The sequence below is a fragment of the Temnothorax americanus genome, unplaced genomic scaffold (assembly GCF_048541705.1).
Source record: "Temnothorax americanus isolate GAGA-0224 unplaced genomic scaffold, ASM4854170v1 Scaffold40, whole genome shotgun sequence".
In the NCBI taxonomy this organism is placed as follows: Eukaryota; Metazoa; Arthropoda; class Insecta; order Hymenoptera; family Formicidae; genus Temnothorax; species Temnothorax americanus.
The window spans coordinates 1550041-1565272 of NW_027509548.1; the positions used below are offsets into that span (position 1 = coordinate 1550041).

General features: G+C 41.7%; 1 pseudogene; it reads left to right on the forward strand.

Moving 5' to 3' along the window:
• Positions 1-2552: 2552 nt before the first annotated feature.
• Positions 2553-4641, forward strand: LOC143902844 (uncharacterized; annotated as a pseudogene).
• Positions 4642-15232: the final 10591 nt, after the last annotated feature.

The window sequence follows — 15232 nt, forward strand, 5'->3', positions numbered from 1 at the left end:
ACGCTCGCGTTATCTCCCCCTCGAAGATGTGTCTTTCCCGTCCCCCCACCCCCATTCGTCTTCTCGCTCGCGGTTTCTCTCGCTCGCCCCGACCCCCGTTTGCGTTCTCTCGTTCACGATCGCGTTAAATAAATTTATATTATTTGCTTACCACCGCAGGATTTGAGCCAGAAATCCCTAACTCTTGAGTCAGTCACCTTCAGAATTCAGTTCAGACCATTGTCTCTTAATTTACACAATAATATGTATACATTAAAATACTGCAGGCTATTTACACAGGCTATTTACACAGTTAAAATTTACACAAAAACACACATGGGACACAGATTACATGGTGAAATCAGATATAATGGGTCTCCACAAGATGAACAAAAGAGACCATCTATAAGGATATACGGACATGTGTCATGTCTGCGAACAGCGTATAACATCGAGAACAATCCGCGTATTCTGACAATGCATGACGCACAAAACTTCACATGTCCTGGAGTAAAATAAAAGTATATGCAACACATCTTTTTCAGAGGGTGTAACATATTCACTTCTGCTTGATTTAACACTCTGAAAATTTCGTCCGGAATATCCTCATCAGCCAATTCACTATCATAACACGAATCGTCCGACAATAATGCTTCATCATCAACTTCTATTTCTTCCTCGTCATCAACTTCCATTTCTTCCTCGTCATTCACTTCCATTTCTTCAACGTTTGCTTCAACTTCCATTTCATGTCCTTCAAACTGTAATTCTTCGAAATCCATTTTTACAGAACGTTGTATGCCTCAAAAGGCGCAATACACGATGCTACTGTTAAAATCACACAGTGCAGACAGTGCAAACAGTCGCGACACTTGAAATTTTTCGACAAGACAAACACGTCCGAACACTATCAAGTATGCCAACCGACTCTTACTTCCAGTCCTCGACTACTGAGCGTACCTTTAAATTCATCTTTCTACATCTCACAATTGTCACATCGTTTGTTTATCATATCTAATTTCATCTCAGCGTCCATACAATTGCGCCTTCCGAAAAATCTGCGATGTGCAGTTTTGCACGTGTGCAATGATGTCACCGCGAGACACATATGTTCTCGAAAACGATATCGCGCCATTGACTTTCGATGATTTGATCTGTAAAACTGTTATTGAACCGCGATCAAACAGCTATCAAACAGGTATTGAACCACTATGAAACAGCTATCAAACAGCTATTGAACCGCTATAAAACAGCTAAAAACAGCTATCAAACAGGTATTGAACCACTATGAAACAGCTATCAAACAGCTATTGAACCGCTATCTCTTACTTTTGTTAAAAGTTTTCGTTTACACACAGTCTGTTTACAGTAGCATTAAGATGGTCAGGACGAACCAATTGTTGTATAAACCGCACGATCAAACAAACCAACCGACTCTCACTTCTAGTCCTCGACTACTGAGCGTACCTTCAAATTCATCCTTCCACATCTCACTATTGTCACAGCGTTTGTTTATCATATCTAATTTCATCTCAGCTTCCGTACGGATGCGCCTTGCGAAAAATCTACGATGTACAGTTTTGCACGTGTGCGATGAAGTCACCGCAAGACATATTCTCGAAAACGATATCGCACCATTAACTTTCAATGGTTTAATCTGTAATACTGCTATTGAACAGCTATTAAACAGTTAAAACAGCTATCAGTATAACTGCGATCTGTATAACCGCTATTGAACCGCTATCAAACTTCTTTTAAACAGCTAAAAACAGCCATCAAACAGCTATTGAACAGCTATCAAACAACTAAAACAGCTATCAAACAACTCTTGAACAGCTATCAAACAACTAAAACAGCTATCAAACAGCTATTGAACCGCTATCAAACAGTTAAAAACAGCTATCAAACAACTAAAACAGCTATTGAACCGCTATGAAACAGCTACGAAACAGCTCTTGAACAGTTATCAAACAACTAAAACAGCTATTGAACCGCTATCGAACGATCTTAGGTGCATTTTTTATTTGTATTTATGTCTAGAAAACGTATGGAATAGGTTTTATTTATTCCCCCAAAGAGCAAAAAATTGGCTTTTTTTAACATCGTCCTTTATCTGACAGCGTTATAAGCATCTTAAGTACGTTATAAGCATAAAGTTTAAACATATAGTATAAATTGTGACCAAAGGTTCTTTAGAATAGTTTATTGTAGTAGTTTATTAGCAGTACAGAACTATCTACCGATTGCACACAATAATCTCGACATAAGACATAAGCGTTTAAACTTAAACGTAATTTTTCCGCTCTTTGCGCACGCCGCCAATGCATCGACGCAACACACATGGGTATGACAAGCACAGTATACCCAACAACATACAGAACATCAATAATACAATATACAATAGTCATCTCTTACTATATATATAAAACTCATCCATATTCTCTAACTTCTAATTCTCTAACTTCTAAATATATTCTCTAATTCTACTAACTCACTCATTTTCGCTCTCAACCAGCATTATACTACTACAATAAATTACACACAATATAGAGCTGTTCACTCTCATAATCACATACTAATCTTATTCATGAAGCTCTATCTCGTAGATTTTACCCCATCTATTGAATCTCGCAAACTCTCTTTCATTGTTTAAATACGCTTCAATACACTCGCGGCACTCATCGGCAGTCCTTATACGCATGATTATTTTTCTACACATAAAGCACATTGTTTTAATACGGATTGGGAACCCATGCAACCGCGACGAAATGCCGTGCCATCGCACTTTTCTTTCAAATTCACGCAACTGAGGGTTAAACGTCAGCACATAGCACCGCTGACATAAGCGCATACGTGGAGATCTCCGTCCCACGTAGCAGGGCTCGAGCCCGATGATGCAGAAACCATGTATAAGGTTATCGTATGTCTCGGGATACTCCCGAGGCAGAACCCCGTCCAACAACCTAATATTTATGGGTTGTATCGGCGGTTTCATTTCTATAAATAGAAAAATTTTATGTAATTAAATTTTCACACTGTTCTTAAATCTCTAAAAATAATTTTTTCTTCCTTACCGTATTTTTTCAAACTCGAACAACACAAGTCCTTGTAACACTCAAGAACCACGTTCGCGTGCGAGATATAGCCAAAGAATGGTCCACTCGCCAAGATACAGATCCAGTATCTTCATGGTAAAAGCTGTTTAAGCATTTTTATATTTATGCAATGACTTCATCAAACACATGCAAAACTGCAAATTTTGCATAGCGCCAATGTACGGCTGCTGTGATCACACAGATCAAATCATCGAAAGTCAATGGCGCGATATTGTTTTCGAGAACATATGTGTCTCGCGGTGACATCATTGCACACGTGCAAAACTGCAAATTTTGCATTTTTTCGGTTAGCGCAAATGTACGGATGCTGAGATCACGGTGAAATTAGATACGCTAATAAAACAAACGATGCATCATTAGTGAGATATAAAAAAAATGAATAATCTGGGGGATACGCTCAATAATCGAGAATTGGAAGTCGTGAGTACAACAAATTGTGTTAGAAAGAGGATCGTGTAATAACATGGAGCAAGAGTTGTTGGAGCAATCCACCCTATTAAATTCGCGGGAAGAATTTACCGCGTGGGAGCAACGATGTGACGAATTTATCGAATCGTTGGAAGAACAAGGCCGAATTAAATGACCGCGATTATCGATCGGTCTCAAACAGTCATTGATCGCTCGTATTGCCCGAATCGAAGGTCTGAAAGACTCGGTACGTCAACGTTTCGTGCATGTGGGTGCAGGATACAGTGCGAGTGAGACAGGACTCAGATGGCGCGAGATAGATACGGCTTTTGAAAGTCGTATACTGACTGGTGCGATAATAAATTCCAAACACATCGAACCTCGTCAATTTCTCGAAGATGCGAGAGAAATTGTACTCGATCGTGTGCGGAACGTCATGCAACGACATGACAATGTAAAGATTAACACAATGTTTAATGGTGAATTTGCTGCGGGTGACAAACGCGCGAATAAAAGTATCGCTACGAGAAACTGTGAACTATTTCGTACGTCCGATCTGCAAGAATGGTACGTGTCGCGCGTTATCGAGCCTACTCTAGCATCGCTGGAGGAATTCCAGGAACGTGATAGCGGATGGGCGTTGTCGCGTATACACAATTTGACTGTTAACGTAAATAAATATAATCCATTGCACGCGGGGTGTTTTGTGGAAATACCGCGAGAAATTAAAATGAAGAGAGCGGTGATAAACGTGCGATCAAGGGGCAATGCATGTTTCGCATGGTCAGTGACGGCTGCTCTGCATCCAGCCGAGAGACATGCAGAACGGGATTCATCGTATCCTCATTACACGTCGGTGTTGAATCTCCAAGACATTGAATTTCCAATGACGTTGAATCAAATTAAAAAGTTTGAAAATCACAACGATATATCAATCAACGTGTACAGCATCGAGACAAACAAGGAACTTGCAATCCAGCCAATACTGCTCACCGACCGAAAGATGGACAGACATGTAAATTTGCTGTACGTGCATGACGACAACGTGAGACATTTTGCGTGGATCAAGAACCTATCCCGCCTCGTGAGCTCGCAAGTGAACAAGAATAGGAACAAAAAATACTTTTGCGATCGGTGAGTATACACCCTAATAAAAATAAAAATAATTTTTACGAGAAAGATGTATAAAAATTTTTATTATTATTTACAGATGTTTGCACTACTTCTACACGAGCGAGAAATTGGAAACCCACACCGTCGACTGTCGGCAGATGAACGACTGCGCGATCAAGTTACCGAGCGATAACGACAAGTGGTTGGCATTTAAAAATTATAACAGGAAGGAACGAGTTCCATTTATCATATATGCCGACCTGGAATGTACCCTGGAGAAGATGGAAGCGGATCCGGAAACGTTGGGGTACACGTATCAATATCATCGCGTATTTAGCATAAGGTACTACGTGCGTTGCTCGTACGACGAGTCGTTGTCAATGTATCGGTTTCGTCGCGATAAGGATTGCGTCGCGTGGTTCGCCGAGGAGCTAAGACGTTTAGCTCACGACGTAAAGATTATTTTGTCCACTAATGTACCCATGGTGGAATTTACGCGAGACGAGTGGGAAAAATTTAACAGCGCGACGCACTGTCACGTGTGCGAAAAACCGTTCGAGCCAGACGACGTGCGAGTACGCGATCATTGTCATCTGACGGGTCGATACAGAGGTCCCGCGCATTCAAATTGCAACTTAAATTACAAAGATTCACATTGCATACCCGTAGTTTTTCACAATTTATCGGGCTACGACGCGCATTTTACTATCACAGAAATAGCTACAGCGTACGAAGGACGTGTAGACTTACTTCCAATCACAAAAAAATACATTTCGTTTACGAAAAATGTTCAAAGCACCGAAGATAAAGATAAGAAAAATTGCGTCAAATTGCGATTTATCGATTCATACAAGATTCTCACCGCTAATCTCAACAATTTGGCATCTTATCTCAGCAAGAATAAACTGCGAATATTACAACGCGAATTTTGTAAATTATCCGCAGAAAATTTTGATTTGCTGACACGAAAAGGCGAATTTCCGTACGAGTACATTGACTGCGTCGAAAAGTTGGAGGATTTCATCACGAGTTTTCGCATTTTTATTGCTACTAGATTTTCCGAAAAGACGCTTCGACTGTGAAAATTTGGTTTCGCGATCAGTGTCTCCGCGCCGTATCTACCCTCCCAATGAGTCACGAGTCGCACGTCAACGTGATTGCGCACGTTCTTCATGGTTTTGCCAAACACAGCGTTGTCCATCAATTTGTATAAATTTTTCTCGAAATCATTCTTGGCCAATGTTCTAAATTTCGTATTAAGTTCTATGTAATCGCGAAGCCATGGAGATTGCGCGAATTTTAATGCGCGGTGAATCTTTGCTATACGGAGACCGTGGCGCATGCACTGCTGCAGGTTGCGATAATGTATGACATAACGTTTCTTATCGTATAATGTTGCGAGGAGTTTGTCCTGCCGCTTACCGGGTGGTTTATCGCGCGTCGGACAGAACGGTAGGTCAGTGTGCGCGTCGTGAAGATGTTGCGGATACTCCAAGTCGACTTCGAGAATATAGCCTATCGAGGAATCCAACGCGATATCCATAACATTAAAATCGGTTACGTCGTCGACCCATTGAAAATCTGCGTAAACCAATGGTTGACACATTGCCCAGCCGTACAAGTTGTTTACATCGAAATACATCAGGTACGACGACGGTTTCGATGGATCGTACGACTGCGTGCACTTGTAGAAAAATAATCATGCGTATAAGGACTGCCGATGAGTGCCGCGAGTGTATTGAAGCGTATTTAAACAATGAAAGAGAGTTTGCGAGATTCAATAGATGGTGTAAAATCTACGAGATAGAGCTTCATGAATGAGATTAGTATGTGATTATGAGAGTGAACAGCTCTATATTGTGTGTAATTTATTGTAGTAGTATAATGCTGGTTGAGAGTGAAAATGAGTGAGTTAGTAGAATTAGAGAATATATTTAGAAGTTAGAGAATTAGAAGTTAGAGATTATGGATGAGTTTTATATATATAGTAAGAGATGACTATTGTATATTGTATTATTGATGTTCTGTATGTTGTTGGGTATACTGTGCTTGTCATACCCATGTGTGTTGCGTCGATGCATTGGCGGCGTGCGCAAAGAACGGAAAAATTACGTTTAAGTTTAAACGCTTATGTCTTATGTCGAGATTATTGTGTGCAATCGGTAGATAGTTCTGTACTGCTAATAAACTACTACAATAAACTATTCTAAAGAACCTTTGGTCACAATTTATACTATATGTTTAAACTTTATGCTTATAACGTACTTAAGATGCTTATAACGCTGTCAGATAAAGGACAATGTTAAAAAAAAGCCAATTTTTTGCTCTTTGGGGGAATAAATAAAACCTATTCCATACGTTTTCTAGACATAAATACAAATAAAAAATGCACCTAAGATCGTTCGATAGCGGTTCAATAGCTGTTTTAGTTGTTTGATAATTGTTCAAGAGCTGTTTCATAGCTGTTTCATAGCGGTTCAATAGTTGTTTTAGTTGTTTGATAGCTGTTTTTAGCTGTTTGATAGCGGTTCAATAGCTGTTTGATAGCTGTTTTAGTTGTTTGATAGCTGTTCAAGAGCTGTTTGATAGCTGTTTTAGTTGTTTGATAGCTGTTCAATAGCTGTTTGATGGCTGTTTTTAGCTGTTTAAAAGAAGTTTGATAGCGGTTCAATAGCGGTTATACAGATCGCAGTTATACTGATAGCTGTTTTTAGCTGTTTAATAGCTGTTCGATAGCAGTATTACAGATTAAACCATTGAAAGTTAATGGTGCGATATCGTTTTCGAGAATATGTCTTGCGGTGACTTCATCGCACACGTGCAAAACTGTACATCGTAGATTTTTCGCAAGGCGCATCCGTATGGAAGCTGAGATGAAATTAGATATGATAAACAAACGCTGTGACAATAGTGAGATGTGGAAGGATGAATTTGAAGGTACGCTCAGTAGTCGAGGACTAGAAGTGAGAGTCGGTTGGTGTGTTTGATCGTGCGGTTTATACAACAATTGGTTCGTCCTGGCCATCTTAATGCTACTGTAAACAGACTGTGTGCCAACGAAAACTTTTAACAAAAGTAAGAGATAGCGGTTCAATAGCTGTTTGATAGCTGTTTCATAGTGGTTCAATACCTGTTTGATAGCTGTTTTTAGCTGTTTTATAGCGGTTCAATAGCTGTTTGATAGCTGTTTCATGGTGGTTCAATACCTGTTTGATAGCTGTTTGATCGCGGTTCAATAACAGTTTTACAGATCAAATCATCGAAAGTCAATGGCGCGATATCGTTTTCGAGAACATATGTGTCTCGCGGTGACATCATTGCACACGTGCAAAACTGCACATCGCAGATTTTTCGGAAGGCGCAATTGTATGGATGCTGAGATGAAATTAGATATGATAAACAAACGATGTGACAATTGTGAGATGTAGAAAGATGAATTTAAAGGTACGCTCAGTAGTCGAGGACTGGAAGTAAGAGTCGGTTGGCATACTTGATAGTGTTCGGACGTGTTTGTCTTGTCAAAAAATTTCAAGTGTCGCGACTGTTTGCACTGTCTGCACTGTGTGATTTTAACAGTAGCATCGTGTATTGCGCCTTTTGAGGCATACAACGTTCTGTAAAAATGGATTTCGAAGAATTACAGTTTGAAGGACATGAAATGGAAGTTGAAGCAAACGTTGAAGAAATGGAAGTGAATGACGAGGAAGAAATGGAAGTTGATGACGAGGAAGAAATAGAAGTTGATGATGAAGCATTATTGTCGGACGATTCGTGTTATGATAGTGAATTGGCTGATGAGGATATTCCGAACGAAATTTTCAGAGTGTTAAATCAAGCAGAAGTGAATATGTTACACCCTCTGAAAAAGATGTGTTGCATATACTTTTATTTTACTCCAGGACATGTGAAGTTTTGTGCGTCATGCATTGTCAGAATACGCGGATTATTCTCGATGTTATACGCTGTTCGCAGACATGACACATGTCCGTATATCCTTATAGATGGTCTCTTTTGTTCATCTTGTGGAGACCCATTATATCTGATTTCACCATGTAATCTGTGTCCCATGTGTGTTTTTGTGTAAATTTTAACTGTGTAAATAGCCTGTGTAAATAGCCTGCAGTATTTTAATGTATACATATTATTGTGTAAATTAAGAGACAATGGTCTGAACTGAATTCTGAAAGTGACTGACTCAAGAGTTAGGGATTTCTGGCTCAAATCCTGCGGTGGTAAGCAAATTTTCTATGTATAATATAAATTTATTTAACGCGATCGTGAACGAGAACGCAAACGGGGGTCGGGGCGAGCGAGAGAAACCGCGAGCGAGAAGACGAATGGGGGGGGACGGGAAAGAAACATCTTCGAGGGGGAGATAACGCGAGCGTGCCGTGTGACGTCACGCGGACTCCGCGGCGCGGCGAAACGCTGACCCCCTCGCCCCGCGGCGCCCGAAAACGCGAACGCTCCGCGGCGCGGTGAAAACGCGGATCCCCCCTCGCCCCGCGGCGCGGCGGAAACGCGGTCGCCCCGCGGCGCCGGAAAACACGGCGCGGCGAAAACGCGGTTCCCCCTCACCCTCCCACGGCGGCGCCCAAGAACGCGGTTCCCCCCTCCCCCTTCCCCGCCGCGCCCAAGAACGCGGTTCCCCCCTCCCCCTACCCCCCGACGCCGAAACATGCGGGTCCCCCCCTCCCCCTCCCCCGCGGCATCGAAACACGCGGTTCCCCCTTCCCCCGCGGTTCCCCCCCGCCCGCGGTTCTCCCCCGCCCGCGGTTCCCCCCCGCCCCTCACCCCCCCTCGAGCACCACTCGGGGGTAGAACCGGCCTAGCTTACCTACTATTGTCAAACACGACAATGTGTCCCTTGGCACGGGCGATCTCCCCATTTTCCGACCTCACCAATTTGTGGCAACTCGGGTCCGCTTCTATAACATTAACCTGATTATTCTCGTCACTCATGTTGAATCACTCTCGTCACTTAATTTCAAGCTTGCCGCCGAAACACGCCGAGTTACTTCTTAACCGATAAAAAATGGTAGGTTGAGAATTCGACTAGAGCTCTAAAAAAGTAGATATTCTCGTTCGCCATTTTCTATCCAACCATATGTGAAAACATAATCTTTCAAGGAACCTTTTCGTAAACGTCAATACCTAATACGCTTTTCGGTCTCGTATTTTCTGCTTCCAATATGACTGGCTGCGTTGCAAATAATTGCAGTAATAGAAGCAAAAAAGGGTTTCGATTTTTTCTAATTCCAACAAATGTAACGCGACGAAAAAAGTGGCTTTAAAATCTTTGCCGTGAACAGTGGATATCAACCAAGTCAGGTTGTGTCTGTGAAGTACGTCCAACGCTGTAAAAGCAAAGCATTATTTGAGCCTCATTAAATTGCCTTATTACAAGTACACTTTGAAGATTTACAGTTCGAAAATAGACGTGCCGACGGTTGGAAGAAATTGAAGCAAAATGCGGTTCCTACTTTATTTCATGTTCCTAATCCACCTCCCAGGATTGATTCACTTCCAAGGAAGTCGCTATACAAAGTCTTGCAAATTTTGCATAATTAATTTATTTTACTGAATTTTTTTTGTTCAAATTTTGTCAAATGTTCAGAATGTAGTAATCGTAGATCTCGAGCTATACCGACTTTGGAATCGAACTTGTGTTTTTCATCAAACTTTCTTCTTTTTTTTATCTATATATATATAAATGAATGTATGTATGCATGTCCTTTATGCACTCTTGAACTATTCGACCGAATTTTTACCAAAAGTATATGAAATAGGGGTAGAATTTTCCGGGGGGTGTCACTATGTGTATAGTTTTTTGTTACCAATTTTTTTAATTTTTCTAATTTTTCGGGAAATAATTCACCGAATCTCAGAGAATTATAGATCAAACAAGGGTAGAATTTTCCGAAAAGTGCTATAGAGTGTATAGTTTTTCGTTACCAATTTTTTTGGGAACTGGTATCCGAAATTTTTTCAATTTTTCGGGAAAGAATTGACTAAATCTTAAAGAAATATATATGAAACAGGAGTAGGATTTCCCGGGGAGTGTCATAATGTGTATAGTTTTTTGTTACCAATCTTTTTGAGAACCGGTATTTGAAATTTTTCCAATTTTTCAGGAAATAATTGACCGAATTTTAAAGAATTGTCCACATTATAAAGGATTTAATTGTTTTTCTTCTTCGAATCATGATGTGTATAATTTTTCGTTACCAATTTTCTGGAAACCGGTTTTTCTAATTCTTTCAATGTTTCGGATAATAATTGACCGAATTTCAAAGAATTGTATATGAAGTGAAGGTAGAATTTTTTGGGGATTGCCATAATGTGTATAATTTTTTGTTACCAATTTTTTTGGAAATCGGCATCAGAAATTTTTCCAATTTTTCGGGAATTAATTGACCAAATCGCAAAGAATTATATATGAAATAGGGGTAGAATTTTACGGGGAGCGCCATGATGTGTACAGTTTTTGTTAACAATTTTTTTGAAAACCGATTTTTTTAATTTTTTTTATTTTTCGGAAAATAATTGATGATTGAATCTTAAAGAATTATACATGAAGTAGGGACAAAATTTCCCGGAGAGTGCTATAAAGTGTACTATTTTTTGTTACCGATCTTTTTGGAAACCGGTTCCAAATGACCAAATCTCAAAGAATTGTATGTGAAAACAGGGAGGGAGGGAAAAAGGGAGAGAGGGAGAGAGAGAGAAAGAGAGAGAGAGAGGGGGAGGGAGAGGGAGAAAGGAGTAGAGGGATAGAGGGAGAGAAGAAAAGAGGGAGAGAGATAGATAGATAGATAGATATTTATTTATGCCATAGTCAGGACTTTAGGCAAATAAAAAAATGTACAAAAGAACGCCGTGTACATGGCAATAAAAACACAAGGCCGCCGTGTACATGGCAATAACAATAAAAATATCAAAAAATAACATAATAACGGTGAACAAAAATATCGAAAATGACATGATAATGGTGACAGTGTGTGCACCAATCTCGCAGACGAAAGAAACAAAATCGCAAAATTATAATGAAATGACAACTAGAGTGACTAACTACGTGAGGCGACTAGATTGGATAAGGATTATGCTCAAATATTGGCAAAATTAACGCAAAATGTATAATGAAGTAGCTTAAAACTAAATTACTGACTAAGGCGACTAGATTAAATATGACCCGTGTTCAAACGCTTGAATGCCTCAGAGTGGAAGCAGGCACAGAACCAGACTCAAGGGAAAAGATGTGGTTGTGGAGCTTTTGTTTGAATTCAATGATAGTCGATGAGGACACAATCTCTGAAGGAAGCGAGTTCCACAAATAGATACCCGCGATGGAAAGATCTATGATATGTTTCCGTCCTATGGGTGGGAATTTGAAATGCATGCACCACTACCAGGCGTGACGAACGTCTGATCGAGGAATCGGGTTTGATGAAAATGTCGGAAAGGTAACCTGGAGATATGCCGCGGGATATCTTATACATCTCGATTCCCAAGAAATAGAGTCGTCTGTTCTTTACGGACAACCATCCCAGTTGGTGACGAAAAGGCGTGATATGTTCGTCGCGTCTTAAATTGAATATGAAGCGAATCGCACAGTTTATAAGCCTTTGCAATCTAGTGTCAAGCTCGTCAGTGACATCATTGTACACAAGAGAACAGTAATCCAGCAAAGGCCAGATGAGTGCGGTCACAAGTTTCACACGAAGTTGACGAGATAAGGAGTTTTTGTGAAACTTGAGCTTGTATAGCGTAAAGTGGACTCTTTTGGATATGGGAGACATGACTATGCCAAGATAGATCAGATCTCATAATAACGCCCAGATTTTGCGCTTCGGTAACGTAGGGAATCGAAATACCACCAACGGAAATAAGAGGAAGGTCATTGAGGTTGAGTTGTTTGATATAACCTTTGCTTCCAAATATTAATACCTTGGATTTGTTGAGATTGAGGGTCAGTCCATTTGCAGCCGCAAATTCAGAGACAACATTCACATCATGCGCCACAAATTGCAGCCCGGCATTTAATTGACTTAAGAGGCACCTGCGATAAATTTGCGTATCATCGGCAAATATCAAATGTTCTGTGAACCTTAGAAACGCGCCGATATCATTGATGAAGAGAGAGAAAAGGAGCGGTCCAAGGACAGATCCCTGCGGGACGCCAGCAGTGACAGATAGCCATTCTGAGAAGACGCCCTCCAAATCCACAACTGCTTGAAGACGACCGGTGAGGTACAAAAAATTAGTTTCAAAGCTTGATCAGAAAAGCCTAGTTTCCTAAGTTTGGTAAGAAGCAAATGATGGGAGACAGTGTCGAAAGCTTTGCTGAAATCAAATAGGACAAGGATCAACACTTCGCCCACATCAACGCCATACTTGATGTCGTGGAATAATCGCAGAAGGGCAGACTGAGTAGAAAAACACTTGCGGTAGCCGGATTGTCGACTGTCTAGAATATGATGAGATTCAATGAAATCGGTAATCTGGCGATGTAGAATCTTTTTGAACACCTTGGAGAGCTCGCATAGGTTGGCTATGAGCCTCGTGTCGGAAGGAGAGGCAGAAGATTTAATTTTAGACAGTGGGCGTAGAATGGCACGCTTCCACAACGACGGGAAGTAACTAAGTCTGAGACAACTATTGAAGAATGAAGTGAGTAAATTACTCACGTGTGGCAGGGCCAATGCGATAGCATGCAGTGGAAGGTGATCGCAACCTGAAGCAAGAGAAACAGAAGATGAGGAGACAAGAGAGCATAGATCATCAGCGGTTATTTGGGAAAAACTGAAGGTAGGATTGTCAGGCTCTATGGATGAAATGATGTCAGAAAATTGAGATTGAGTACAGGAAGGAAAGCAGTTTGAGATGGATGCGTAGTGAGCATTGAGAGTATCGCGTGAGAAGTAATTCAGCGGTGAGGATAAAGGTGATTCGATTAGGCCAAGATTAGTGAGTTCGCGCCATAGCTTGGATGGATTGGAAATCGCGGTTAATCTGGTCATGTTGAAGTGCTCTCTAGCCTTCCTCATTTCTACCGTGAGACTGTTCCTGTACTGCTTATAAATATGAAAATCGAGAACAGAACCTGATCTTCGGGCGATATTATATAGACGGTTGCGATGCCGAATACCATGTACGAAAGCCTCGGTGAGCCAAGGTGCCGAAGGACGATTCACACGAAAAGTACGGATGGGCGCATGGATGTCGAGACTAGAAGCGAAATCTTTGGTTATAGTACTCAGGATGCCGTCCAAGTCGGGCTCACTGAGGCTCTCAAGGCCAAAGTCTACCACGAAAGACGAAGACAGCAAGGATGTGAGAGTTTCCACATATCTGTGTTCGTTAAACTCCTTGTAGCTACGACGGGTCAATGTACGATCCGCGGGAGACTGGACGGCGAGTAGATACGTAAGTTCTATAAGGTCGTGACCATTGATAAAGGGTGCATCCGACTTTCGAAACGAAGAGACCTTGTCCAAGCTATCGACAATAAAGACATCCAACCATGAATCGGAAGAGCGAGTATGATAAGTCGAATGCGACTCCACAATGTTGAGCGACAATTGCGAGACTATGTCTCTGAGGTGATTAGGTTCATATGATGAGGAGAGGAGATCACAGTTTAGGTCGCCCGAGATAATGATATTCTTATAATTATGAATAAGCGAAGTTAGAGCATCGAGAAACCTACTGAAATTTTTACCCTTCGGTCTGCGATACATCACGGTGAAGAGTAGAGGTTCGCAAGCATTGCCTCGAATGTCAAGAACGAGGAATTCAGGTTCATTAGAAAAAGACGACGGTGACGACGCCAGGACACGAGCACGCAATGAGTCGTGGACAAAGCAAGCAACGCCCCCTCCCCCCCTGCCCTCCCTGTCCACTCGTAACAGACAGTAACCTGGGATACGAACTAATTCGTCAGAAATGTGAGAGTGGAGCCAGGTTTCCGAGATCGAGATAATATGAAAGAAATTAGACATTAAATGAGCACGGATTGACTCGATATGGGCAGGGAGGGAGCAGGCATTGAAGCACGCGATACGGAGACGACCACGCGAAGCAGAAGGACCCACAGCTGCCGCCGAGAGTCACTGGAGCTTCTCGAGATCGGCCTCGGAGGCGATAAAAATCGGCGGCTGGCTACGGTCCCTGCGGACAAAAACACGCCCGTCGCTACTCCACACATGCGCGAACGACAGCTGCTTCGCCCTGACTCGCGCCTGGCGCAGCAACTTATAAGTATAAATCGGGAGCAATTCATTTACAAAAACGTTGCCAGGAATGTTAGTCGAGAAAACGTCGTTGATAGGCAATCGGCGCTTGCCACGCATGATCCTAATGATGTGGTCACGAATCTCGCGGGACTTGAGCGCGACTATGACCGATCTGCGCCGACCCCCAACGCCAGCACAATCTACGACAGGGGCGGACGCAGATGTAACGTCATGATCTGAGGACGCAACACGCGCCGCTACATCGCGAGTCTTAAGAACGTCGGAAGTAAGCTGAGGAATTCCCAGCGCACGAAAAACACACGCGACAAGCTCACAAGATGATTCAGTGAGAGACGATGGGATTCCGGAGATAATAAGATC